The sequence below is a fragment of the Pyxicephalus adspersus genome, chromosome 4, assembly GCF_032062135.1.
Source record: "Pyxicephalus adspersus chromosome 4, UCB_Pads_2.0, whole genome shotgun sequence".
Taxonomy (NCBI): domain Eukaryota; kingdom Metazoa; phylum Chordata; class Amphibia; order Anura; family Pyxicephalidae; genus Pyxicephalus; species Pyxicephalus adspersus.
In genome coordinates this window covers 81,094,704-81,105,484 of record NC_092861.1, presented here as the reverse complement: position 1 = coordinate 81,105,484, position 10,781 = coordinate 81,094,704, and positions in this window count along the sequence as shown.

Genomic DNA, 10,781 nt, shown 5'->3' with positions numbered 1-10,781 from the left:
ATATAGTAACACTAATAATCTAAAGCAAGAGACAATTGTTATATAGTATATATGTGCTAATTAGGCATGTTGCAGATGTAGTCCTAACAGATGGTTGCATTTTAAATTGCAGGGGTTTGGCTTTCATATATTATATAATCAAAGAAATATACGTATGTGAAAATATTGAAATATTAATATATCCCAAGTTTCTATTAATTAAGAAGTACTTAATGTAAATTAACATGTAAATAGTAAATGTAAATCTACTATATTCAGGAGCAGAATGTGCCAAGAGACAGGGGGCATGTGCCTGCCAAAAGGACCAGCACTGACTGACCTTTATACTGTCTATTTTTTAGGAAGGCAAAGTACATTGGGCTGATGCTCTGTTTTCTATGCCTATTTAAAAGGAGAACCGTTGTACAGCTGTTTTTTTTTCCAATGGATGGCAATTTAACTGACCCTTTCAGTGTTATGAAGCAATCCCTGTAATACATTAGTCTGCAATAATTTATCACGCCTACCTTTGAGGACTTTATTTAACACAACGATTCACCAAGTTTTATACAAAAGGTTTTTCCAGATGTAGTTTTATCACCATTCAGTTATTACAAAAGACGTTTTATTCCAATCAAACAATGCAATTTGTTTAGTTGTATGTTACATTGAACAAGATCTACAGTAAACTAACTAATGTGGAAATCAATATTCTCTAATTTAAAGTCCTGTATACAGATACTTTATTTTTTTTTTTTTTAAAATAGGTTGTGGTACTTATTGGTATCAGCCAGGAGTAACATTCTGTAAATCAGTTGACATTGGTTTGACCAACTTTTGTTGTTCTAACAATTTTCTACTGGGACAGAATGTTGGCGAGTGTCTGTAGGACTTTGAACCTATTTAGCCACAAGAGCATTAGGTGTTCTTGGCCAACATGCGGTGCTGATGTTGGCCAAGAATACCTAAAGGTATTCCGTGGTTGGGGATCTGTGTAGGCCTCTACAACAAGTTTATCAAACCATGTCATTTTGAACATGTCTTTAGCATGTGTGTTGTAGCATTGTGGCATTAACAGAACCTTTCACTTAGAACAATTGACTTTTGGGTTATTCTGCTATGGCTGGCCTTATAGAGGGTAAAACTTTTATCCATATAAATAGAAAAATACACTAAAATTAAGTGTAGTAGTGCAGTGCAGAAAAAGCAACACTCCAAGGACCCATTTACAATGATGTAATACAGTATTGCACATTGTACCCTTGGTGTGCCATACATTCTTTATAACCTACCATGTGATATGGCACACTGCATTGCAAAACATAATGCATATGTAAATGCATGTTCTGGTGTATGTGTATATAAATATATATATATATATATATATATATATATATATTGTGTAAAAAACTTGAGATTGCCATCCTGTTTGCAGTGTCTGCATTTTCTAACTAAAGAATTTCAATGGGATTTTCTTCTAGGTTGTTACTGTTGTTTCTGTCAAGTAATGTTACAAATTCTGTTGATTTTCTGTTTCCATTTTGCCTGGAACCCTGGGTATTACAAGGCTTTTTGCATGACCTTAGACCTTAAAAAAAACATTCCAATCTTTCTTAAAGCCTTACACAAATGTCTGATGACTTTGGCTTCTTTTAATGTTTTAGTAATAGAGTCCCTGGAGATGGCTCTTCTTGTGTGATAAAATAATTATTTACTGTAAAAGAAAAGAACAATACATCAGTGTGTTGTACAAAAAAAAAATACAGTCCCTGAACACAGTGTGGTTACCCACATAGAAGCTGATCACTAAGAAAATTAGATATTTACTATGGAAAGCAATGTAAGTAAATGTTTACATTAAATACCCAATAAAACACAAAATCTTTTTTTCCGCTTATTTCCCAAGTGATTGAGCCTGTTTAACACCCATGGAATACCACACCATACCATGCATCCTCCACTACACACTAATTTTCACGTCCTGTATATCTTTTTTACATTACATTTTATTTTCAATTAAAATAGAAATTGGTGGTTTGCAATTACACAACCTCTTTTTTAAATAAATGTTGAGATATGATTAACACACATGGAGTGCATCTGTATTCGGTCTGTCGATTGACACACAGTGTTTTTTTACTAAAAGAGTGGAGGCTGTACAAATGGCTACGCAATGAAATAAAACTATTTTTAAAAACACTTTTTGACGTTGTAGATGTATAAAGGGGTCCCATAGATGTTGAAAATTGTAGGACCTTGATGACAAATAGCTAGATCCGATATCATAGTAGCCAGCTGTGTGTGTATTCCACTCATTCGCAGCACATAACTAGAGCATCAAAAGCAGCATGAAGCATGCTTTATTGTCCCTGGCACTATCCCACATGTGTGGCTTGGCTTCTGTAATTACTGTTAACATGGTTCTAATTGGTTTCAAAAACCACCCCCACAGTTAAAGCACACTAGTCCACATTTATATTCGTGGCCAAGTTTGACAGTCTAGTTTTAGCTTGATGCTTATAAACAGGCACTATGGGTAATTTTAAATTGTTTAGCAAATGCAAATCCAATATGTGTATTGGCTACAAATAACTTTATAATAGCAAAACCCACATCAGTACACATCTTTCCCATGCACATGTACATACTAGAACTATACTGTATGTATTTATAACACTCTAATTTTTAATATACCCCAAGGTTGAATACTAGTTTCAAACGTACTTTGTTCTCCCATAGCAGAATTCCTTATTCTCAGACCATATAGGCCACCATGCTGCATACTCAATACATGTGACATATAAGTGTTCTATGTAATACTTTTAAATTTCTACATATTTGTTTTTTTGACTTACCCATCCCTATACATTTTACTGAGTATTAACTTAGTTATATCAATACTTAGCTATATTGACACCTAATTTCACTTTTCTATACACACAATTGAAGTGATACACTTCTTTAGAAATCTTATCCATGAGACACCATACCTTCAATACATAACTGGTAGGAGGCGCCCTCTAGACTTACGATCCCAGGCAATGCCTCACTGCAGGAGGGCGCGCGCAGCCTATTCCCTCCAGTGGTTGCGCTCGCGGTAGCACTGGGGTTTCAGAATCAGTGCCTTGAGGGTTGCTGCATCCCTATAGCTGGGATTTTTCCCTCAACATCCTCTGCACTGAGGCTGCACAGCTGAAGGGAATTGAGTTGTGTGCAGCTGATTAGCAGAGTAGTTCCTGTTATCCCAGGCTGTCATTGGCTGCTGGGGCTTTATAACCTTTCTGCTCCAGTCAGAGGTGCCTGGTATAGCGTCTGCTGGGCTTACTTGTGTTGGATTGATTTTTGAGTAGTCTCTGTTACTGAGCTGTGCCTGTTCCTGACTATCTGTTGAACTCTGCCTTGATCGACCTCTGCTTGTGACCCCAACTCTGTTTGTGCCTTTCCCTTTGTACTTCGCTGGATGGACTGATTTCCTGTGTTTTTGACCTTGGCTTGTTTTTGGATTTCCTGACATGCTGAACTCTGCATTTGTGGGCGCCGGGTTTGCTGTCCACCTATCTCCAGACACCATCCCTTGTGCACCAAGTCCTTGGGGCAACCAAGTGCTGAAGACGCAACCAGTCTCCCCAGGCAGATCGGGGGCTGCTATAGGTGAAGACTGCAGTGATAGATTGGGGGATTGGTGTCTGGAGAATACTGGTATTGACCCGGGCCTTACAATACCATAATTGATTTATTTTCCTTACCACTTTTTCAGACTACTATGTGAGTTTTATATGGACTTTGATATTTTCTTTGCTGTTGAGCACTATCATGGTTCCAATAATACCCCTGAGTAAGCCAAAAGGTGAAATGCATCGGGGAAACATGCCATGTAAACCTTCAGCCAACCTCCCTCCTCCCAAAACTGGGACAGGGCATTTTCGCTACCTAAATTTGTACTTTTTAAGACTACATGTTTGTATCCATTTATGCTCTACTTTGTTACAACCAATACACATTGGCCAATAAAAACCCTGTTTTTCTTTTCTTTTTTGATTGTACATATTAGAACTACCTGGCTAACAATCTGGGATTATTTGTGCAATATGTTAGTACTTTAAGGAATATCTATATAAATAAACCAAAATACTGTACTGACAAAAATTTACATAAAAACAAAAATTATACACTTCAGTTCTACAGTTCACTTAAACTCTATACTTTAACACAATCCAATTCAATACAAATCTGAAAAGTGCAAAGCTCAAGAGAAAAATACAGTAACTATTAGCACTATTCAAATGTCAATTAACTCTAGCAAATAGTTACATTTGGAGCCATGTAAAACAATTGGCAGGCAATGATAGGCATCCTAGGACCAATCCAATTGGCCCATCAAACATTTTGATAGGGGCCCTGAATTCTAGTTGCACTTTAATGAGTTGAGTCATTGGTTTGTGTAGTGGCTATCAGTCTTGCCTTTGCAGCCCTAGTTTCCACGGTTTGGATCTCAGCTAGGAGTCTCTCTACATAAAGTTTGTATGTTCTCCCCATGTTTGCGTAGGTTTCCTCCCACATTCCTAAAACATGCATTTAGGTTAATTGGTTTCCTCTTTAAAAATGACCTTAGGTTGTGTTCATGACATATGACTATGGCCAAGGGACATTAGATTATGAGCCCCCTTTGAGGAACAGTTAGTGACTATGGACTTTGTCAACCTCTGCAAAATGTTAGCAATATATAAATATATGGTAACAATAATAATAATAATATTGCACGGACTAATGACAGAAGTGCATACATTGCAAAAAGACATTGGCCCTAATTCATCAATGAAATCCGCACTCGCTGGTCGCGCGTACTTTCGCGCTTCCAGCGAGCCGGTTTTCCACAGTCCGGAGTCGAGTGCGCTCGTACACTCGCCTCCTCACTGCCAGCCGGATTCCTGCCTTGATAATAATGAGCAATAGGGGTCGCGAATCTCCTACAATCAACTCTGCATAAAAAAAAAAACAAATACATATTTGCACTATATCTAAAAATAATCTATATGTCATATTTAGAAAATTATACAATTTTTTTCATATAACCATATACCGATATCCTACCTTCCACCTCTACTGGCTCCTCCGGACGGCCAGCCTGGTCAGGGGTCCCCAGGGTACTATTATTGCTTATAACCATATACCGATATCCTACCTTCCACCTCTACTGGCTCCTCCGGATGGCCAGGCTGGTCAATTGAAGCTACCATCAACTCTGCATAAAAAAAATAAAATACATGTTTGCACTATATGTAAAAATAATCTATTTGTCATATTTAGAAAATTATACAATTTTTTTCATATAACCATATACCGATATCCTACCTTCCACCTCTACTGGCTCCTCCGGACGAAATATATATTTTTTTTTTTACCTTCTGTCTCTACCGGCTCCTCCGGACGCTCCTGCGGCTGCTCCTCTACCTCCCGAGCACGCCGTCCTAATGCATAAAAGCATAAACATATGCAAAAATTGTCATAAACATTTAAAAATTTTTTAAGATTTCAAAACAATTAAAAAAAAAAAATTAAAATAAATTTAAAATAATAATGCAAAAAATTACATAACTTTTAACAAATATTTTCAAAAAAAAAATTAACTTGCACAAAGTGACAAAATTATTACTTACGTTTTCTGTCAATACGTCACCTCAACGTATGCAGCACGTCCCTCTCCCTGTTCTTCAGATCAGACCACCTTTTACGCAACTGATCTTTAGAACGGTCAACATTAAATTTGTGCCGCAACCTCCTCTGTAATTTCTCCATTATCCGTTTTTTTCTTGCATTCTGGGATTTATAGTGCCCCCTTCTGCCATCATAATCACTCTTCTCAAGGACCTCCACCAAAACTTCCATCTCCTCTCTGGACATAGGTGTGGCTCTCTTGGAAGACATAATTGCATCACAGACAAACATATATAGCAGGAAGTGGGTGGGTGTTTGCAAAGTCCTGTGGGAAATCACAAGTGCAAAGTGCAAGATCCAGCGCGGTCGTTCGTACGAAAATTTGTCCGAGAATTTAGAATCGATCTAGAAACAAACATTTTTGAGGTGGGTGATGCTGCATATTTTTACATGTAATCCTAAATATTATGTTTAGAGTTTTGTTACATTTTATATTTTACTGTTTTTCACAGATCATGGCATATGATGCTTTCAATAATCCAGACTTCCTGCGTGAGTTTATTGAGGCATACAGGTCCCTTCCCTGCCTATGGAAGGTGAAGTCTGCAGATTATTCGAACAGACACATGAAACTAAAGGCATATGACGCGATGGTCGAGCTCAGCAAGACCGTTCATCCTGACGCTGACATTAAATATGTTAAGCAAAAGATTCAAAACCTGCGTACCGTGTTCAAAAAAGAGATGAACAAAATAAAGTCTTCACAGCGGTCGGGTGCTGCTGCAGATGACATATATGTGCCGAAACTTTGGTACTTTAATCTGTTGACATTCACCGCAGATCAGGATGAAGGTCGCCCATCGGTGTGCAGCCTGGGAGAAGCGGACAAAGATTCTGGGGAAGGTACACAGCGGGATGCTGAGGAAAGCCTTGATGAGACTTCTGATCTTTTCAAGACACCAGACAAGGTATCTTGTTTCTGCAGAAAAGGTGTAACTGCAGAAAATAATTGTTGGAAGCAGACATCTGACATACGCAGATAATTTTTGTCATCTGGGGATGAGAGGCGCAGTTCCCGTAGCAGACTGTCATGTGAAATGTTGTCTCGCTCCAACAACCAATCCTTGCACCACATTCGCCGCTTCTTCTTCATCTTAACCTCCTCCTCCTCTTCAAGCAGACATATCAAAGCAATTGCGGCTTTCTTCTTCCTTGACAAAAATTTGAAGGGCATATTGCACATAGGGAAAATGGAACAGTGTGGTGAATGTAATTCGTTTGATCCGAACGTTCGTGCACAGTATTCACTTCCTGTGGTGCATGTCACTTCCTGTATCGTTCAAACGATCGCATCTATCGTGTGTACAACATCTGCAAACAATCGTGTCGTTATCTGTATGTACAGGATCGGTGCTATACGATCGTTCGCAGATATCATGCAGGATCGTTCGTCGTTCATTTACCAACGATAATATTGGAAGTGTGTACGTAGCTTTACTCTGTAACACACTTTCCAGCACAATATTAATATTATACATTTGTTACATTTTTCATTTATCCACTGCAAGAAAAATGTAACAATTGTATCATACTGACTGCTGAAAAAGGTGTTACAGAGTAAGAGATACTTGCCGGGCGTCTTCTCAATGATTGCAGCCGAGTCTGCAGTCATTGAGAAGAGTGTGCGATCCCCGGGGCACTAAAGGTTAATAAAGAAACTCTATCCAAGAACACATACAACTATTAAAAGGGCTGCAGGAGCAATCTGATTGCTGATCCCTTAATAGTCCCTAAAAATAACCCGAATTCTCCCACCAATGACTTCAATAGTGTTCGAATCATTAAATCACCCGAACCATATTTCACTATACGATCGAATAGCTGTCAAATCGAATAGTGAGATATTCGACCAACATTAGTCATAACAGAAATCTTTCCTATGCTCAGTTTTGTGTTTAATGTATTGTTTATAGTATAAAAGCGTATTTTTTTTTTACATTTCACGCCTATAGTTGCTTTGCATTATTTTTTGATCCCTTAATAGTACTTGTCACTACAACATTTGAAACTGTCAAAATGAAATGAATTGTTCTCTAAATAAAAAAACACATATGCGCAAATAAAAACACTTAGTTTTAACTTGTAATAAAAAACAAAAGGGATTTGTCAACATCAAAAAACACGCTTAACTCCTTACACTGCTATGTTTTGATAACTGAATCTGCTTAATTTATGCACATTTAAAATAAAAGGCTTCTGCACAGCTCTATAATAAACAAGTTTCTCTTTAAAGAATATCTGCAATTTTATAAAGTAAATGAGTTACTGACAGCAAAGCCTATTCCACATTGGTTACATTTCACTGTAAAATGAACCATATGTGCAGTAGATAGCATGAAAGCTTTCAATATGGATAACAGCAATTTTAAGTTTAATGTTAATTGAGTTGGTTTACTAAAAACAGTTTTCATGGCCGTCTTTTATTGTTAGTTTGACAACCACCTGAAACTACTTCAATAGACGGAATGGGAAAGATGATAAATAAACATTTGGCTCTTTAACTAAATCTGAGCATGCTAGTGATGTAATTTGCCTGATTTATTAAAGCTCTCCAAAACCGTAGAAGATAGACTAACATGGGAGAACCTGGGTGATTCAGCAAACCTGAAATAGGTTACTTAAACATTATTTGCTATTAGTTGGCAAATGTTTTCAATTTGAGTTTGGTGGATCACGCAGGTTCCTCTATGATAGTCTATCTTCTCTAGTTTTTAGAGCTTTAATAAATGAGACCCATGTCTACATATCAATGAAAAAATATGTTACAGTTGTGTTCTCTTTATCTTCTTTGCTTTCAATGCTGCCATGTAATAGAAACCATAAAATAACTAAGACATATTTGGTCTAGGTTTAAAGGCACCAATGTGTCATCTGGCCTTGATTGACTGCATACTCCAGCGTCATTTCAGTGACAGCCAAGAGAAGTTGTGAAGTTTGACCCAAGAATGAAATCTTCAGGAAAAGGGCACCAGAACATTGAGTTATTAAAGCAGCTTATAAAGCAGGAATTTAAACTGGGACCATATGATAGACTGGTAGTAACCAGATAACAGACTAAAGCCACAATTAGAGAAATAATTGTTTTGCATAACATTTCAAGACCAAAACAGTGGCGAAATCAGTGAAGAAAAGACAAGAACAAAACTAACAATATATTTACACTTACTGTTGTTATTTTAAAGTGTATGTCTGGGCTAAAGAAACTAACAATGGCTCTATAGACTGGGTTATAACCTTGAAAGGGAATTCTCACTAAGGTTAGGTACACACGCAATATTTATCGTTTGAAAATGAAGATCAGCGATTATTCCTGATTATTTTGAACGATCATATTGTGCACAATTCTGTACATGCTGTAACAATACGATCGTTCAAATATAATCCACCAATAGTGTACACACTAGATACGATCGTTTGAACAATCATTCAAATGATGCAGGAAGTGACATGTACAGGAGAAAGTGTATCACGGAACAATGTACGATCATTGAACGACTGTACACACAATAGACTACGATCTGTCGTTGATCGTTCGTTACCAGTGTCAATTATTGCACGAGTGTACCCAGCCTTAGATGAAGCATTGTTGACTTACAAATATCCTATCATGTGCTCATCACAAGGTGATGATTCAGTTTACTAAGTGAACAATTTAATCATCCTCCCCACCCTTTTCTGTCCCACTTCACATGAATACACAGAAAAACAATAGATATGCTTTGTCTTTTAGGTGCCACACCCCATACTGTGTGTAGGAAAGGGAACTGATGCATATCTACATCAGCAGGATCTGATCACCATCTACCCCTATTAAAATGTAACAAACCTGGTGATGATGTCACAGGGTGCAATAAAAGCTGTATCCCCCTACAGGGCATGTTAGAGAGGGGAGATTGGGGTTAAATTGGCCCATTTGTGGGCACAGCCCCCAATACTGAGACAGAGGTTATGTGTAATAGGTAATTTATTAAATACAACAGAAGGCCTCCATTAAAAAGTAGTACATCTGGGATTCCCTGAAACACTCCTCAATGGTAATCATTTTTTGCCATTGAAACACATGGACCAAGTAGTTCCCCTTGAGGTACTCTTTGAGGGAATGTCCCTCAATAGCCCCCATATCCCTCCCCAAATTTAGTTTACTGATTGATTTACATACATAAATATGGCTAGATATATCAAGAATAAAACTGCCAGATTAAAAAAAAATGCTGTGTTTTTCAACCACTTGTTATCTGAATGCTCAAGAAACAAACCCCTTAGTGGCTTATGGTCGATGCAGTTTTTAATGTTAAACTAATATTACACAGTATATAATTCTGAATAATGTATTAAACTAATAGAGCCTGGTTTTTTAGCTATGATGTACAGAATGTTCACAGAAAATATTTCTGTTCCAATAACTTGAAAGGATGTGTTATTAGCAAGTATTTAGAGCGAATTTAAACAACAAAATGGTTCACAGATGGTAAGTGTATTTTCTGATAAAATTAAACTCTGTTTATAAATAGGATTACCATATGTTTTGAATATTTCTTATTAAGATCATACCGTCTGGATTTTAATTCTATAGATGCCTAGGTTGATTTTGTACTGGTATGCATTTTTGCAACAGCATGACAGAGTTTTGAATTCATGCCACAAAAACCAATGAACCTTAGCAGGTTTTGAGGTTTTGTGGTATGTAAAGAAAGAGTAAATTTTGACGTTTACCTGGAAAAACAAATCCATATTCAAGGCCATTTTACATTAGGAGACATATTCGGTGCTGCAAGTACTTTGTATTCTACTTGTTTTATTATTATACATTTCCTGACCTTGTCAAGAAAAAAAAAGTAGTAAAAAGTTGTATGACAGCAGAACTATTTAATGTACAGCTCTGCATAATATGTTGGCACTAAATAAATCCTGTTTATTAATATTAATAATAATCACAAAGTGCTTCAAGTATTGCCGCATCTAAAAGCAATTAATCTTCATATGGCATACAATGCTCATTGCCCCTGATTCATCAAGCAAAATCGGATTATCGGTCGCGCATTCGTATTAGCGATCCGGAATCATGCGCGATCGCGCTATTCAACAAC